The sequence below is a fragment of the Podarcis pityusensis genome (genome assembly GCF_964106645.2).
Source record: "Podarcis pityusensis genome assembly, chromosome: 5".
Taxonomy (NCBI): domain Eukaryota; kingdom Metazoa; phylum Chordata; class Lepidosauria; order Squamata; family Lacertidae; genus Podarcis; species Podarcis pityusensis.
Genome location: NC_138032.1, coordinates 92,136,137 through 92,153,686, shown reverse-complemented (window position 1 = coordinate 92,153,686; position 17,550 = coordinate 92,136,137).

Sequence of the window (17,550 nt, the reverse complement as noted above, 5' to 3'; positions counted from 1 at the left end):
ACCTTCATTAAAAAGGGACGCGGGTGGCGCTGTGGGTTAAACCACAGAGCCTAGGACTTGCCGATCAGAAGGTTGGCGGTTCGAATCCCCGTGATGGGGTGAGCTCCCGTTGCTCAGTCCCAGCTCCTGCCCACCTAGCAGTTTGAAAGCACGTCAAAGTGCAAGTAGATAAATAGGTACCACTCCAGTGGGAAGGTAAACGGCGTTTCTGTGCCAGAAGCGGCTTAGTCATGCTGGCCACATGAACCGGAAGCTGTACGCCGGCTCCCTCGGCCAGTAAAGTGAGATGAGCGCTGCAACGCCAGAGTCGGCCACGACTGGACCTAATGGTCAGGGGTCCCTTTACCTTATCAATATTTATCCAAATTTTTAATCCTTCTAAATTATCCATACTTTTCATTACTTTAGAAGTGTGGTTAAAATCCTGCTAATGTTTTAACCTTCTTACAGTGGTCTCGTAAACAAATTGTAAACTTCCCCCGTTCCTTATTCAAGTTCTTGTCTTCTTGATTTCTGAGCTTCCCAGTTAATTTTGCCATTTCGGCATAGTCCATCAACTTGGTTTGCCATTCTTCTCTGGTTGGGGTAGTTTCTTCCTTCCATCTCTGGGCTAGTAGCATCTGTGCAGGTGTTGTCGCATACATAAGCAATCTTTTATGGTCCTTTGGTAGCTTGGTACCTATAATTCCTAGTAAAAGAAGCTTCTGGTTTTTTAACAAGTTATTTTTTTATTATTTATTTTTTTTAATGATATTTATTAAGGTTTCAAAAAAAAGATTACATAGATAAGAAGAAAAGAAAAAAAGGAATAAATAAAGAAGAGAAAAAATACAAAATACAGAAGAAAAAAAATAAAAATAAAAGACACTTAAAAACAAATCAATCTTTCCATGCCTTACATTTCATTTCCTTGCTTCCCTGACCTCCTCACACCTCCCATTTTGTATTCCAGTTCAATTAGTTAATTCAGCAATTCCTTTCCCTCTTTGTTTTTGTCTTAATCCTTTAACTTAATGTATTATAACTTTGGATTCTCACCTGTTAACAATCCATTTTTACATACAGCTTTATAACATTGCTGCTAAAACCACTTAACTTCATTCTGACATCATTCTAACATTCATTAATTTTGCAATATTTCTGTAAATAGTCTGTAAATTTCTTCCAATCTTCTTCCACCGACTCTTCTCCCTGGTCTCGGATTCTGCCAGTCATTTCCGCCAGTTCCATATAGTCCATCACATTCATCTGCCATTCTTCCAGGGTGGGTAAATCTTGTGTCTTCCAATACTTTGCAATAAGTATTCTTGCTGCTGTTGTGGCATACATAAAGAAAGTTCTGTCCTTCTTTAGCACCAATTGGCCGACCATGCCCAGGAGAAAGGCCTCTGGTTTCTTCAGGAAGGTATATTTATATACCTTTTTCATTTCGTTATAGATCATCTCCCAGAAAGCCTTAATCCTTGGGCATGTCCACCAAAGGTGAAAGAATGTACCTTCAGTTTCTTTACATTTCCAACATTTATTATCGGGCAAGTGATAGATTTTTGCAAGCTTGACTGGTGTCATGTACCACCTGTATATCATTTTCATAATATTCTCTCTTAAGGCATTACATGCCGTAAACTTCATACCTGTGGTCCATAACTGTTCCCAGTCAGCCATCATTATGTTATGTCCAACATCTTGTGCCCATTTAATCATAGCAGATTTCACCCTTTCATCCTGAGTATTCCATTTCAACAGCAAGTTATACATCTTTGACAAAATCTTAGTTTTGGGTTCTAACAGTTCTGTTTCTAATTTTGATTTTTCCACCTGGAAGCCAATTTTCTTGTCCAAATTGTATGCCTCCATTATCTGATAATAATGAAGCCAATCTCGCACTTTGTTTTTTAGTTTCTCAAAACTCTGCAGTTTCAATCTATCTCCCTCTTGTTCCAGAATTTCCCAATATTTCGGCCATTTGGCCTCCATATTGAGCTTTTTCTGAGCTTTCACTTCCATCGGTGACAGCCACCTTGGGGTTTTATTTTCAAGTAGGTCCTTATATCTTATCCAGACATTAAACAATGCTTTCCTGACAATATGATTTTTAAATGCTTTATGTGCTTTGACCTTATCATACCACAAATATGCATGCCATCCAAATACATTATTAAAACCTTCTAAGTCCAAAATGTCTGTGTTTTCAAGAAGCAGCCATTCTTTCAGCCAGCAAAAAGCTGCTGATTCATAATAAAGTTTAAGGTCTGGCAGGGCAAATCCACCTGTTTCCTTTGCGTCCGTTAGTATTTTAAATTTTATTCTAGGCTTCTTGCCCTGCCAGACAAATCTAGAAATATCTCTCTGCCACTTCTTGAAGCAATCCATTTTATCCAAAATTAACAAAAGTTATTTTAAACATTTTTTTCATTTTATTATATACCATCTCTCAGAAATTTTGAGTTACCGGTACTTTAGTTTACTTTACTTTAGTTGTTGTTGTTGTTTAGTTGTTTAGTTGTGTCCAACTCTTCGTGACCCCCTGGACCAGAGCACGCCAGGCACTTCTGTCTTCCACTGCCTCCCGCAGTTTGGTCAAACTCATTATTTGTCAGTTTGGTCAAACTCATTATTATTTAGTTACTTTATGTTAAAATGTACCTTTCTTTTTCTTTATTTCCAGCAAATATTTGAACTTGTTCTGTACATTTTTGCTAACTTGTCAGGTGTCAGATACCACCTACACATCATTTTCATGTAATTTTCTTTCAGTGGACAACATGCTGTGAATTCCGGTGCTGTTTTCCATAGCCTCTCTCAATCTGCCATTTCTATATTATTTCCCAAGTCTTTTGCCCATTGTATCATTACAGATTTAAGCTGTTCATCTTTTGTATGCCACTCCAAGAGCAAATTATACATTTTCAACAGACTTTATGCATTCTTCTTCTATGGTTGCTAGCACAGAACATCTTTGGTTGGAGCTTTTTGCTTTAGGTATTGAAGCAAAGCTTATTTGCTCTCCTTCTGTGGGTATATCCTGAAGTTTTTGCACTCTAGAAGGCAAGTTATCCTTGTGTTATATATGGATAATACTAGGGGGCTGATACTAAGGTTGACTAGGGGTTTGAGGCATAGCTGCCAAGCGTCCCTTATTTGGAGGGACAGTCCCTTATCCCAACGCCATGTCCCGCTGCTGTCCCTTATTGATGGATGTCCTTTAAATTTCCCGGGTTTCAAAGGAAGCAGGCCAGGGAGGAGGGAGGCTCCAACTGTGTTGTTTGGCTGCCCAGCCTGCCCCCCTCCGGCCTCCTCTCACCAGCCTCAGCCCCTGGGAGCCCCTCCCCGCCAGGACTGGCGGGAGCCTCGGGCCCTTCTGCCGCCATCCTCCTTGCGGCCGCCAAACTGAGCGTCTCTGCCTGGGGCCTCCCCTCTGCCCATCGCTGCCACTCCCGCTAGGCCGTACTGCAGCTGTGCCGCCAAAGGACCCGGGTGAGATGGGCAGCCTGGCATGGCCTATGAATTGCTGAGGAGCCTTGAGAGGAGAGCGAGGGCAACCATAGAGAAAGCAATTCAGAGAGAGGAGGAAGAGGAGGAAGAGGAAGAGGAGGTGGAGGCGGAGGCGTGGGCAGGTGTTCCAAGGGCTACAAGGGAAGGACCACAAGCGCTTCTCCCATAGATTTGTAGTGGTAGACTAGCATAGATGGTCTGATCTGCGGGTTTACTTCAGGCGCTATTTCCCCCCCCCCTTCCTCCCGCCCCACCTGATGGAACTGAGAGCTGCAGATGGAGCACGAGAGAAAAGATACAGAACTGCAGCAGCATCTTCGTAGCTTGGACTTCGTTTTGCGTGAAAAGTGGTTGCTGCTTGTAGTTATTTAATTGCAGTGTTTCATCGGCTGGTGTCTTGAGCAGCAACCTCTGGAAACGAAGGGCTAAAAACCGGCGCTGCTCTCCAAAATTATCTGGTCCCTTTTAACTTCGTATTTCAGCTGGTTGACTAAAATCCCTTATTTTGGCTGCTGGTCCCTTATTTTCAAGGCTGCTAGTCCCTTATTTTCAAATCTGTAAGTTGACAGCTATGGTTTGAGGGCCCCCTATGAAAATTGCCGTCGGTGCGCATGGCATTGCCAGGATTACAGCATTTTCCTAAGGATGCAGCAGCCCATATCATTCCTGTCTCACCTGTGTAGGGCTGAAAAAATCTGATAAAGTAAGAATGGGGAACCAAAGGGCCACAGACCCTCATGGACATCCTTCCAGAGCCGGGGCTTTTTTGGCCGTGGCCCCGATCTGGTGGAACGCTCTGTCACAAGAGACTAGGGGGCCCTGTAGGACTTGACATCTTTCCACAGGGCCTGCAAGACAGAGCTGTTCCACCAGGCCTTTGGCCAAGGTGCAGTCTGACCCCCTCCTTCTGTAATCCTCATAGCATTCCAGCCCAATGGTTGCCATTAATTTGATTCTGAATTGATTTTAGAATGAATTGATTTTAGAATGTATTTCAATTAATTGATTGTGAATTTATGTAAACTGTGTTATTTTTTACTGTTGTTAGCCACTCTGAGCCCAGCTTCGGCTGGGGAGGGCGGGATATAAATAAATTATTATTATTATAATTATTATTATTATCATCATGGGCTGTGGTCGGTGGGGCCAGAGACAAAGTGAGTGAAGTGGGCTTAGTAATGGAAATGATGCTTATTTATCTTTGTACAGTAGTTTGATTCCAAATGACCCACCCAGCGGCAGGAAGTGGTGTTGGCAAGGACCACCGATCAGCTGTTTGCTGGCCCCTGCAAACCCTGCCTGGCAAATGAGAAGGTTTCACCTAATGCCATAGCGATGGCAGGCGGGCAACACCATCCGCCTTTTGAAATTGCCCACAGGGTTGGGTAAAGTCTGGATCCAGCTGAAACCAGTTCCCCACTCCTGAATGATGGGATTCACTCTCATAAGACTTAGCGAGGACTCTGAAATGGGATGGTACCCTTAAACATTTTGTGAATCTAACGGGAGAAGAAACTAAAAAATAATAATTTGTTAGTTTCTTTTATAGCACAGTGAATCGTCAGTTCCATTGCTACCCTTGATGGTGGCCCCATTTCCTGTCACAGTGTTTCCTGAATCTCAGAGGGAAGCGAGCGTTTAATGTGTGAAGTAGGAGTTGGAATCTAGCACTGTGATCGGTCAGTTTCGTTGTATTTACTGTATTCCCCCGATTTGAACTATAAAATGGTGATTTTCATGAGTGAGAATGCCCTTAAACATTTTTTTAAGAAAAAAAAAAGCACTGGTTTTTAAAGTGGATTAGAGAATTGAATGGAGGGAAAGCCGATCAATGGCTTCCAGTCAAGTTAGCTTCATACCACCTCCAGTCTCAGAGGCAGCACTGACTGGGAGAATGTTGTGTTCCTGTCCAGCCGGAACTCGCCAGAACTCAGTTCTGGCACCTCTCAGATGAGCGCCATTACCATTACATTGAACCCCTGGGTTACGTTACCTTTGGGTAACATAACTTTTGGGTTGCGAACACAGAAGCGCTCAATTGCGCCACCCCTGTGCGCAGAAGGGTGTCTCCGGTTATGAAGATTTCGGGATACGGCCGGGCCTCCAGAATGGATCCCGTTCGTAACTGGAGGTACCACTGTATAAGAGAACAAGGGTGAGTTTGTGGTGAGTTCTGGCACCTCTTTTTCTAGAAGAATAACACTGCTCATGTCCCTGTGGCTTATACACATCAGACTGGCCAATGCAGGAACAGAATGTTAGGCCATATAAGCAGTTATCAATGAAGTGAATATGCTAACCAACTCAGAAAAGAAGGGAAGGTTTATATTCAACTGGGGTGCTCCCTCGTGAAAGAGGGGAAAGATGGAGGCAACAAAAGCAGACCCATTTGTTATAATATCTTATGCCCCAAAGCAGGACTGTCCCCTCTAAGACTCGGTTTTTGAACAGAAGGTCTCTGTTCTCTGCCCCCTGTCATGAAACCATAGATTACAGCAGACAATTATTCCAGTACACCATATAAAACTAAATAAATCCACACAGTATTGAATGTGTTGCTGTAATCAGCCCGTAAAAAGCATACTTTTCTTCTTCTTCTGCAGATATTTCAGTTACTGACTTGGGGGGGGGGGGAGAAAGGTTCTTGAATTTTGAGGGGAGCTAGATTTTTTTAAAAAAATTATATTTTATTGAAAGTTTTCAATAGAGGGGGGAAAGGTGAAGTCACTGTGTTTCTTATAAATGCAGTCTCAGAGTCAGAGTCTCCTAACGAAAACTATGTTGGTTTCCTCATTGAAAAATACTGTGGAAAAATTCAGCCAGTCCAGTTAATCAAACCTCTGCATCATTTCATTGTGGGTTTTGGGGGCTGGGGGCAGATGTAATCTGAACCATGTGTTTCATGTCCATCATCGTCATTCATGAGCATCATCCCGTCCCAGACTCTCACACACAACATAATCCAAAATATTGGTCTGTTTTTAAAACGCTGCAGTCCTTTCTGCCTCTTGCAGCAACTGCCCTTGGCAACCTTTCATCTCCATGTGTCCATTTAAAGCTGTGCAAGAAGGATCTGTTGCTGTGTTGCAATGTTTTCCCTCCACGGGTCTGCCTTGATCTGCGTCATTCACACAACGATTTCAAGCTTTTTCTTTTCATTTCCCTCCCCAAGTAAATAAGGCTTGGAAACTGCCCTGGGGGCAGATAGCTACTTGATGATGGGCCACTCGATAGCAGCGGCAGCACTGTAAATAGCAAAGAAAATAAAAAAAGAAATATAACAATATGTAACAGGTGATCGTGCCATCCTCTATACAGACTCAAACAGAATTGCCATAGTGGGCCATGATCGAACAGAATCAACAGAATGCAAACCACAGTGGACCGAGTTTGAATGACAATAATGTGATCAAAAGATGAACATGTACAGAACAGTGAACTACTCAAGATTTCTCTCTTTTTTAAAAAAATAACTTTTTATTCAAAATTAAAACAAAACATATTATCCAGAGACATATCATCCTTATTTCCCCCCATTTTTCCTCCCTCCCTCCCCTCCCTCCCCCCACAGAACCCACCCCCAACTTCCCTCAGTTCTGATTTGTTCTAACAGCTTTGTCATGAACTTCCAAGAAACATTGTCAAAGGCTTTTTCAGTGTCTATAAACATCATTGCCACTTTCTTTTCATTTTTAGCCTCCAAATATTATATTATGTTCAAAATATTCCTTATATTCTCCTTCATTTGTCTTCCTGGTAACAACCCACCTTGATCTTGATGTATATATTCATTTAATATTTTTTTTTAATCTGTTAGCTAGAATATTTGCAAACAATTTGTAATCATTATTTAGCAAGGAGATAGTTCTATAGCTTTTAATTTGTAGCAAATCTGCATCTTGTTTTGGAATTACTGTTATATAGGCCTGTTTCCAGGTTTCTGGGATTTCGCCTGTGTTCAATATTTCATTCATGACATCTTTCAATGGGTTCGCTAATTGTTCATTTAATTTCTTATAATATTTTGCCCTAAAGCCATCCGGGCCTGGGGACTTGCCATTTTTAGAGCTTTTTATTGCCTCAAATATTTCTTGCATTGTTATCTGGGAGTTAAGGGTGTTCCTTTGTTCTTCTTTTAAGTATGGCATATTGCTATTTCTGATGTACTCTTCTATCTTAAATGTTTTTTCTTTCCCTTTGACCCAGGACAGAAATAGGCCTGATCTGAATGTTTTTGCACAATTTCAGAATTAAGCAATCCTGTATGTTTTATACAGTGCTTTTCTTCTAGAAAATGGTGCTGGTACCTCACCATGATATTGTTACAGTAGTTGCCACACTCAGGGCTGTCTTTACCTGGGGGTGCATGGGGTGCAGGGCACCCGGGCGCTGAATTCTGGGGGGGGCGCAAGGCGCCCGCCGCTGAAGCCGCCTAAGCTCTTAACTATCTGCCTGTTATGAAATAATAAATAGTTTTGATCAAGCTAGAAAAACAAAATACACATATACCTAGGTATTACTGAAATGTATACCTACTGTTTCACTAAAGGACTTTTGACTTTGTGCACTCATTTACCAAAGACGCACCGCAACAGCGGCGGTGCTTGTCATTCACAACAGCGCCGTGCGCATGAAATTAACTCTTACATCAAAATATTATGTTATGTATTGTACTGAGCTGCTACGCAGCAGCGGGGTCAGCGGCACCTTTGACACGACTGATGTTTCTCCTAAGTAGGTGCCTAAACAATACTAATAAGTTTAAGGGTTGTTGTGTTGTATACAGTGGTGCCCCGCAAGACGAATTTCCTATGGGCTTGCTTTGCAAGACGAAAATGTCTTGCGAGTTCCTGTGGGTTTTTTTTCCTCCCCCCCCCCCTTTTCCCCAAGCTGCTAAGCCGCTTATCAGCTGATCCGCTAAGCCGCTTAACAGCTGATCGCTAAGCCGCTTATCAGCTGATCTGCTAAGCCGCTTAACAGCTGATCCGTTAAGCCACTAAGCCGCTTATCAGCTGATCCGCTAAGCCGCTAAGCCGCTTATCAGATGATCCGCTAAGCCCGCTAAGCCGCTAATAGCGCTAATCCGCTAAACCGCTAATGGGCTTGCTTCGCAAGACGAAAAAACCGCAAGACGAAGAGACTCGCAGAACGGATTCTTTTCGTCTTGCGAGGCACCACTGTACTTAAGTATAAGTGTATTGTAAATAAATGAGCAAATAAAAAAGTTTCTTTCATTTTTCCTCCCTTCTTTCATAAACAAGAGATAAGGCTTAAGCGTGGTGTCTGACATAAGCATAATAAAAGTTAATTTGGGGGCTAAACTAAATTTGGGGGCCCTGGGCGGATCTTTGCACCCCGGCGGCGCATATGTTAAGCCTGCACTGGCCACACTTTAAACCAGGGTGTGCTGGTTCTGGGGGCTAACCGAGAGGCGGGGTCCGAGTCCAGTCCAAGGTTGATGGAGCGGTATGGAGGCTGTCCATCAAAGTTGTAGCTGGGTCCAAGTCGGCGAGTCGGATGGGGTCAGGAACTCTGGCAGAAGAGCAGGACAGGGTGCCAGCAGGAACAGGTTACCAACAACGTTGCTCCCGCAACCTGGGACTGGGGCTGGCTGGCTTTTATCTGCCCCGAGGCATAGGGCGGTCCCGGTCCACAGGTGACTTGCCTCTCCTGGCCTGGAGGCAAGCACTCCTCCTGCAGGAACTTAGTTCCCTCCTCCTCTCTGCCCTGAGCCTCTGCAGCTCAGGAGAGGCTGGAGGGTTACCGGACCCAGAGGCAACCTCACCTTCCCCTGACGGGGCTGAGAGTGGAGCACCTGCAGGCAATGGGTCCTCCATCACCTCAGGAGCCAGAGCAGACTCAGCTGGTGCCTGCACCTGAGGATCCAGCACAGGTGAGGACCCTTCAGGCTCAAGCCCCAGCCCCGCCTCAGCTGGTTCTGGAGGCGGGGACTCCTGTGCAGGCCGGGATTCCTCAGGTTCAACCTCTGAGTCCGAATCCCAGGCCATCACACAGGGCTTTTCTTCTAGAAAAAAAGGTGCCGGTGTGGCGTACCCTTGAATACCCCCAGGAAAAAAGCACTGGTTTTATATAATGAAATATACTCAGAGTCGCAAAGTGATTTCATGCTCTTTATTCAGCTCATAGTGGTGAGGAGGAATGAATGAAAGTCCCCTCAAAGTATCTGCTTTATATACATTATTTACACAATGGGCTGCACATGATTGGTTAATTCTGGAATTCTACTGTAAGCCAATCAGGTTGTGGATTCACTTATATCTGGAGCATGATTGGGTGGTTCCTGCCAACCAATCATACTGCTGCATTGTTCTAGGACCAATCAGACTGCTGCAATTTGGATCCTATTGTTCTAGGACCAATCAGACTGCTGCAATTTGGATCCTATTGTTCTAGGACCAATCAGACTGCTGCAGTTTGGATCCTATTCAACTCAGTACATAACATATAATCTTCAAAATTGCATCTGTAACAAAAGCTTAACAGTGTCAGTGTTCCAGAAAATGAGTTATTTGAACTTTGCTATTAATCAAAGAGGTTTGAATGTTTTCCGCAATAAATTTTTCTACAGCAATGTTTTGCTTAACTGGACCAGATTCAGAAAGCATTTGTTTTCAGTTCTACAGAAATTGAGTCACTGTTGTCCCTTATAACGTAATGATATGGACAGTCTAAAACTTTTTATGTGCCTGTTGTGATGTGATCCTTGGAGCTGTGCTATCCTAATAATTGTATCAGGACAGCTTGTGTTACTATTGGAAATAAATTTGCCTATGCTTTACTGCCACTGTTATCACCAGGGAAAAACAGGTAGGGCACTAGGAGCAGAAAACTGGCCCGTTGCACTGATATATGATGTAACCGAAAGTGCAGTTAAATAAATGGGACCTAAGTTACCCATGTTAATTAATTCCAGGGTGTCTGCTCTGTGTAAAACTTGGTTGGCTCTATCCCTGCCTCCTTCTGTGTGCAATAATTTGCAAAAGCCCAGCTCTGAATGTAGCTAAGGGAGGTTCACCCATCCATAACTCTTTTTTGTCATTATAGAAAGTAAAGGAACTGGATTTTTTTTTTTTAAGGAACTAACAGGCAGAACTGTTGCATATATCGTTATTCTTCGACTGTGCTGAAACAGCGTAGAATGTGGTACAGGGAAAAGAAAATAGCAGACAATCTCAGCCTTCATTAAAAACAAATCGGTTTTCTAGCTTTTATTGGCTCTGAAGATATGCCTGTGTCAGGGAACTGACATCGGAGCTAGAGGTGGAGGGAAGGCTCTCTAATGATGCTGGAGAAGGGCCCAGCAGGGAGAGAGGCAGCTCAGCAGATGGGGAAGCAATTCAGTGCAACACCAGGAATAAGGAGGGGCAGATGGGGGAATCGGCGAGAGGGCTCCCAGACTCTTCACCGGACACCAGCGGGGAGAGCACTGGTCCTCCGCTACCCACGCCCTTCCTGCGCAGAAGACTTCCGCGCAGAGAAAGTAGGAGGAGACTGGGTGTCAAACAACTTTTATGTTGGAAAAGGTTTAAGAAACGCCCACTGACGGATTCTGCTAGCGACTGAGGCAGCCGCGAATTGAAGGGCTGTCCAGACAGAAAGGTTTAACAAGGCAACATAGCCAGGAGAGGCGGCAACTTACGCACGAGCAACCCCATACCATTATAGCCTGAGATTGTGTGGGCAATGCCTGTTGAAATCTAAGAAACCAGAGAGGTAGCCAAATGAAAATAGGATGCAGGATTCAGTACCTGGAATAACTTCTTGCCCTTCTCAACGATATTCAGTTAAATCCCAAGGGACCATGACTTTAGCCCACCCTCTGTTGCTGCATGACTCCTTACATATATTCAGGCCAAACGTTTGCAATAGAGAGTCTGCTGTGCTTGTGCAGACTCCCCATGTTATCAGAACCCTTTAGTCAGGTTGCCATATTTCAAAAAGTGAAAATCTGGACAGAAAAGCCTCTTTTTTGCAAAAATTTTGAGCTTTTTTTCTGGGGGGGGGAAGTGCACACTTGTTGATGTTTTATTTGGGGGGCAAAGTTGTTGAGCTTTGGGCGTTTTTTAGCCACTTTTTAGGAAAATCAGCAAAAACGACACTGCCAACGTCAGTTGCCGTATGGATTTTCCTGGATATCTAGTGGATTTCGGCCTGGACACTGCTTTCGGATACAGTAGTCCAGGAAATTCCAGACGTATGCCAACCCTGCCTTTAGTAATCTTCTAGGAAACAGGGATGAATTTCCTGAGCTGAACAGGTTGGTAAATTAAACAAGAATTTCCAAGAATCTTCTCCTTGGCCTGTTATACAAGGAATGCTTTGGTAGTTGGTGGGCATTGCCTTGTGGGAACATATCCGGCTAGCAGGGGGGCTAACTTGAATAAAATATGGGGGGGGCTGCAAAATCAATCACATGACACGGCACATACACACCATTTGAATGGCAATGCCCATAAACGGGGGGGGGGGATATTTTATTGGAGGGGGGTGAAGGGACCTTGGCCCTAGGAGTTGGCTCTTATGCCAACTAGCTGCCGTTCCATTTCTTGGTCTTGCTTAAGGTGCTGGTTCTTATCTTTAAATCCTTCCACAAGTTTAACCAAATTACCCTATTTTTTGCTCTATAAGACTCACTTTTTCCCTCCTAAAAAGTAAGGGGAAATGTGTGTGCGTCTTATGGAGCGAATGCAGGCTGCACAGCTATCCCAGAAGCCAGAACAGCAAGAGGGATTGCTGCTTTCACTGCGCAGCGATCCCTCTTGCTGTTCTGGCTTCTGAGATTCAGAATATTTTTTTTCTTGTTTTCTTCCTCCAAAAACTAGGTGCGTCTTGTGGTCTGGTGCGTCTTATAGAGCGAAAAATACGGTATCTTAGAAAGTGCAGCTGTTGATATGAGCCTACCCACCTTTTAAATGCACTGAGACCTCTCTACCCTGCATGCCTCCTTGGGGGGAAGCTAAGTTGTCAATTAGAGGGATGCGGGTGGCACTGTGGTCTAAACCACAGAGCCTAGGGTTTGCCAATCAGAAGGTCGGCGGTTCGAATCCCTGCGATGGGGTGGGATCCTGTTGCTCGGTCCCAGCTCCTGCCAACCTAGCAGTTTGAAAGCACATCAAAGTGCAAGTAGATAAATAGGTACCGCTCCAGCGGGAAGGTAAACGGTGTTTCCGTGCGCAGCTCTGGTTCGCCAGAAGCGGCTTAGTCATGCTGGCCACATGACCCGGAAGCTGTCTGCGGACAAACGCCGGCTCCCTCAGCCTATAGAGTGAGATGAGCACCACAACCCCAGAGTCGTCCGCAACTGGACCTAACAGTCAGGAGTCCCTTTTAAGTTGTCAGTTAGGAGCAGGGCTTTCTTGGTGGCTGCCCCACTTCTGGAGAAGTCTTTCCCTCTTTGTGATTTTAGGTGTTTCTCAAGGACTACCCCGCTTGGAAACCGCTTGGAAGAATGTACTCTGGTTTCTAATGTTTTTGTTTTAATAGTTGTGGTTTTTGAGTCTATTTAGTTTAATTTATTTGTTTATAAATTGTTTTCATCAATATTGTGAGCTGCCTTGAGCAATTATGTAAAGGCAGAATATTAAGCAAGCCAGCAAAATAACAGAGTATCCAGAAATTTCAACACCCTGGCCCTCATGCATATAGGGTAAAGCTAAGCTGCCCTACTTCTTAGTTTTCAGAGTAGGAAAATTGCCCATTATATTCCATTCTGTTCAGCAGCTGACATCTTTGAAACAGATTAACACATCACTTGGCAGTTCTCATTGCATGCCTGCCTTTTACGGAATTCATATGTAAACACAGAACCCCCTTGCTGTCCCTTAAAGGGCATAGCAGGACAATACTGATTTCAAAACATATTTACTATATAACAGCTTTTATCCATTTATCGATTACTTGAATAAAGGAGTAAACGGTGACAGAATTAAACGGTGACAGAATTACAAGCCTGGTAGATGAAGGGAACGCAGTGGATGTAGCCTACCTTGATTTCAGCAAGGCATTTGACAAGGTGCCCCATGATATTCTTGTAAAGAAGCTGGTAAAATGTGGTCTTGACTATGCTACCACTCAGTGGATTTGTAACTGGCTGACTGACCGAACCCAAAGGGTGCTCATCAATGGTTCCTCTTCATCCTGGAGAAGAGTGACTAGTGGGGTGCCACAGGGTTCTGTCTTGGGCCCGGTCTTATTCAACATCTTTATCAACGACTTGGATGATGGACTCAAGGGCATCCTGATCAAATTTGCAGATGACACCAAACTGGGAGGGGTGGCTAACACCCTACAGGACAGGATCACACTTCAAAACGACCTTGACAGATTAGAGAACTGGGCCAAAACAAACAAGATGAATTTTAACAGGGAGAAATGTAAAGTAATGCACTTGGGCAAAAAAAATGAGAGGCACAAATACAAGATGGGTGACACCTGGCTTGAGAGCAGTACATGTGAAAAGGATCTAGGAGTCTTGGTTGACCACAAACTTGACATGAGCCAACAGTGTGACGCGGCAGCTAAAAAAGCCAATGCAATTCTGGGCTGCATCAATAGGAGTATAGCATCTAGATCAAGGGAAGTAATAGTGCCACTGTATTCTGCTCTGGTCAGACCTCACCTGGAGTACTGTGTCCAGTTCTGGGCACCACAGTTCAAGAAGGACACTGACAAACTGGAACGTGTCCAGAGGAGGGCAACCAAAATGGTCAAAGGCCTGGAAACGATGCCTTATGAGGGAGCTGGGCATGTTTAGCCTGGAGAAGAGGAGGTTAAGGGGTGATATGATAGCCATGTTCAAATATATAAAAGGATGTCACATAGAGGAGGGAGAAAGGTTGTTTTCTGCTGCTCCAGAGAAGCGGACACGGAGCAATGGATCCAAACTACAAGAAAGAAGATTCCACCTAAACATTAGGAAGAACTTCCTGACAGTAAGAGCTGTTTGACAGTGGAATTTGCTGCCAAGGAGTGTGGTGGAGTCTCCTTCTTTGGAGGTCTTTAAGCAGAGGCTTGACAACCATATGTCAGGAGTGCTCTGATGGTGTTTCCTGCTTGGCAGGGGGTTGGACTCGATGGCCCTTGTGGTCTCTTCCAACTCTATGATTCTATGATTCTATGAGTGGTTGGGAAACGTGTAAAATCATGCACAAATTAAATGAGGGCTGCAAATATTCAATAGGGTGATTTAAAATAAATGTGAGGCTCTTATGTGCAGGGGGGATAGAATGTATTCATTAATTTAAAAAATTTCAGCCCACTTTGCTTAACCAAATGAATTCAAGGCAGCTTAGATAACACAACATAAAAAAATCATCAAATTCCAAACAATTAATATACCACTTGCTACCTGCCCAGGTTGTTTCCATCCTCTTGCTCCATAAGTGTCTTTTCACTGAATGTTGTATAGCAGTCTTGGATTTGAGCTTTCAATCTAAAATGATGAAAGCTTCAGAATTGAATAGGGTGTGTGTGTGTGTGTGTGTGTGTGTGTGATGAAGTGCATGGACAGTGACAGCCCGAAGCAGGATTTTAAACATATTTTAAACACAAGCCAATTTTAAACATATTGTTACATGGCACCCCAATATCTGAGCGATGCGAAACTCCAAAGGTTCCATGCTCATCTTTCCTTTCAGGAATGAGGCATGGCAGAGACTGTGGTGTCTTTGTGATATATGGTTTATTTACTCTGAGCCTACAATAGAAAGGTTCACAGCCCTAACACCCTAAGGGGGTCTTGCTTCTCCCATAGTGACAGCATGGATTCCAGCAGAAATCAAGCATATCTCTGTCTCCCAGCTGCCCAGCCTGCCAGCTTCTAGTTTACATAACTCAACTTTCAGCTCTGGTTGTTGTCTTTCTAACCACCATCGAGCAGGGAGGGAGCAGGGAACACCCATTTGTCATCTGGCACAGAACCACTTCCTTTGTTACCTTAATGGCCCATATTTAGAGAGCCATTTCCTCTCCAGGGAGCTGGCCTGGCTATTCTGGCAGTTAAATCAGCACTGGATCCAGGAATTAGGAGGCAGTTCAGGCGTTTACAACCTAAGCCCCCAACTCATAGCAATATTAAAGGTAAAGGTACCCCTGACCGTTAGGTCCAGTTGCAGATGACTCAGGGGTTGCACACTCATCTCACTCTATAAGCCGGCATTTGTCCGCAGACAGCTTCCGGGTCATGTGGCCAGCATGACTAAGCCGCTTCTGGCGAACCAGAGCAGCACATGGAAACGCCATTTACCTTCCCGCCAGAGTGGTACCTATTTATCTACTTGCACTTTGACGTGTTTTCGAACTGCTAGGTGGGCAGGAGCTGGGACCGAACAACGGGAGCTCACCCTGGGATTTGAACCGCCGACCTTCTGATCGGCAAGCCCTAGGCTCTGTGGTTTAGACCACAGCTCCACCCGCGTCCCTTAATAGCAATATTACTACAGCATAAAAGAGGAGGAATATTACTGGAAACAAAAGACCCAGCCATCAGTATGTTGCAGGGTGTCAAGGAGAAAAACAACAACACAGAACAGTCCCCCAGCTGAGATGTTAGCTGAAACTGACCAGTAGCTCCACCCTTCCCCTCTAGGCTCTCACTCTGGGTCTCTCCCAAGCAGAAGAAGGCTGCTTTGAGGAGATGGGATCCTCCTCTGGGCCTGTCTGGCCTGTTGCTCAGCAACATGCAGGGCTCTCCTCAGTGGGGGTGTCGGGGGGGGCAGAGCCAGCAGGGCTGGGACTGTCTTGCTCAGTGCCAGATTTACATATAAGCTAAACAAACTATAGCTTAGGGCCCCACTCTCTTGAGGGGCCCCCAAAAAATTAAAGGAAAAAACCCCTGGATGTACATTTCCAAAATATAAGATAAAAAACAATTAAAATAAAACCTACATACAGCAACAGTGTTTTGTGTTGCGTAGGCTCCTGTGATGTAAGTAATGGGCCCCGCCTGCTAGCCTGCTCCCTAAAATATCACTGGTTTGCTCATTTCTATATATAGAGTGCCTACATTCTGCATGTGCAAATGGTTTTACGATACGATAATCTTTATTGTCATTGTCCCATACAGAACAACGAAATTGAAAAATCTACACAAGACATTAAAACCCAACAAGCTTGCTATCCCAGCTATCCCAACCTGGTTAGCCCCCTAAAAACTCTGATAAATAAATACAAGATACTCCCATACAGACTCCTTACAATGTGTTTAAAACCCAAATTGCATTTGGGTAGAAACTGTTTCTCAGGCTGCTAGTCCTAGTCTTTATAACCCTGTACAGTGGTGCCTCGCAAGACGAAATTAATCCGTTCCGCGAGTCTCTTCGTCTTGTGGTTTTTTCGTCTTGCGAAGCACGGCTATTAGCGGCTTAGCGGCTATTAGCGGCTTAGTGGCTATTAATGGCTTAGCGGCTATTAACAGCTTAGCGGCTTTAAGAAAAAGGAAACAAACTCGCAAGAACTCGCAAGACGTTTCGTCTTGCGAAGCAAGCCCATAGGGAAATTCGTCTTGTGGAACGACTCAAAAAATGGAAAACTCTTTCGTCTAGCGAGTTTTTCGTCTTGCGAGGCATTCGTCTTGCGGGGCACCACTGTACCTTCTTCCAGAAGCTGATAGCTATTAGGTCAATAAATTACCATATAGCATATATTCAACACACAAAACAGCAACAATTTGTTGTTGACAGCTGGACATATAAAGGGCCCCATTACCTTCAGTAGCTTAAGGCCTCATCAAACCTAAATCTGGCCCTGGTCCTGTTGGTGGGGAGCAAGGGCAACCTCTGACTCCTCTCTGAGTCTGTGTTCAGCCTGCGACTCTCAACCTCTAACCCTGTCTTGGAAGACCCTCCTTCTCCTGACCCCCCCCATGATTGCTCAAACGAGAACGCCTGACTGTGCACCTTCTTCCAAACCCACCAAGTTCCCTTGTGCCGCAATCGTTTCCCAAAGTCAATTGAAAAGAAGGATGGGTGCCTCTGCCCTCCAATATTTTGTAACTTTAAAGCTTTAGTTTTTAGCATGCGGCAGCAGATAGTTTTA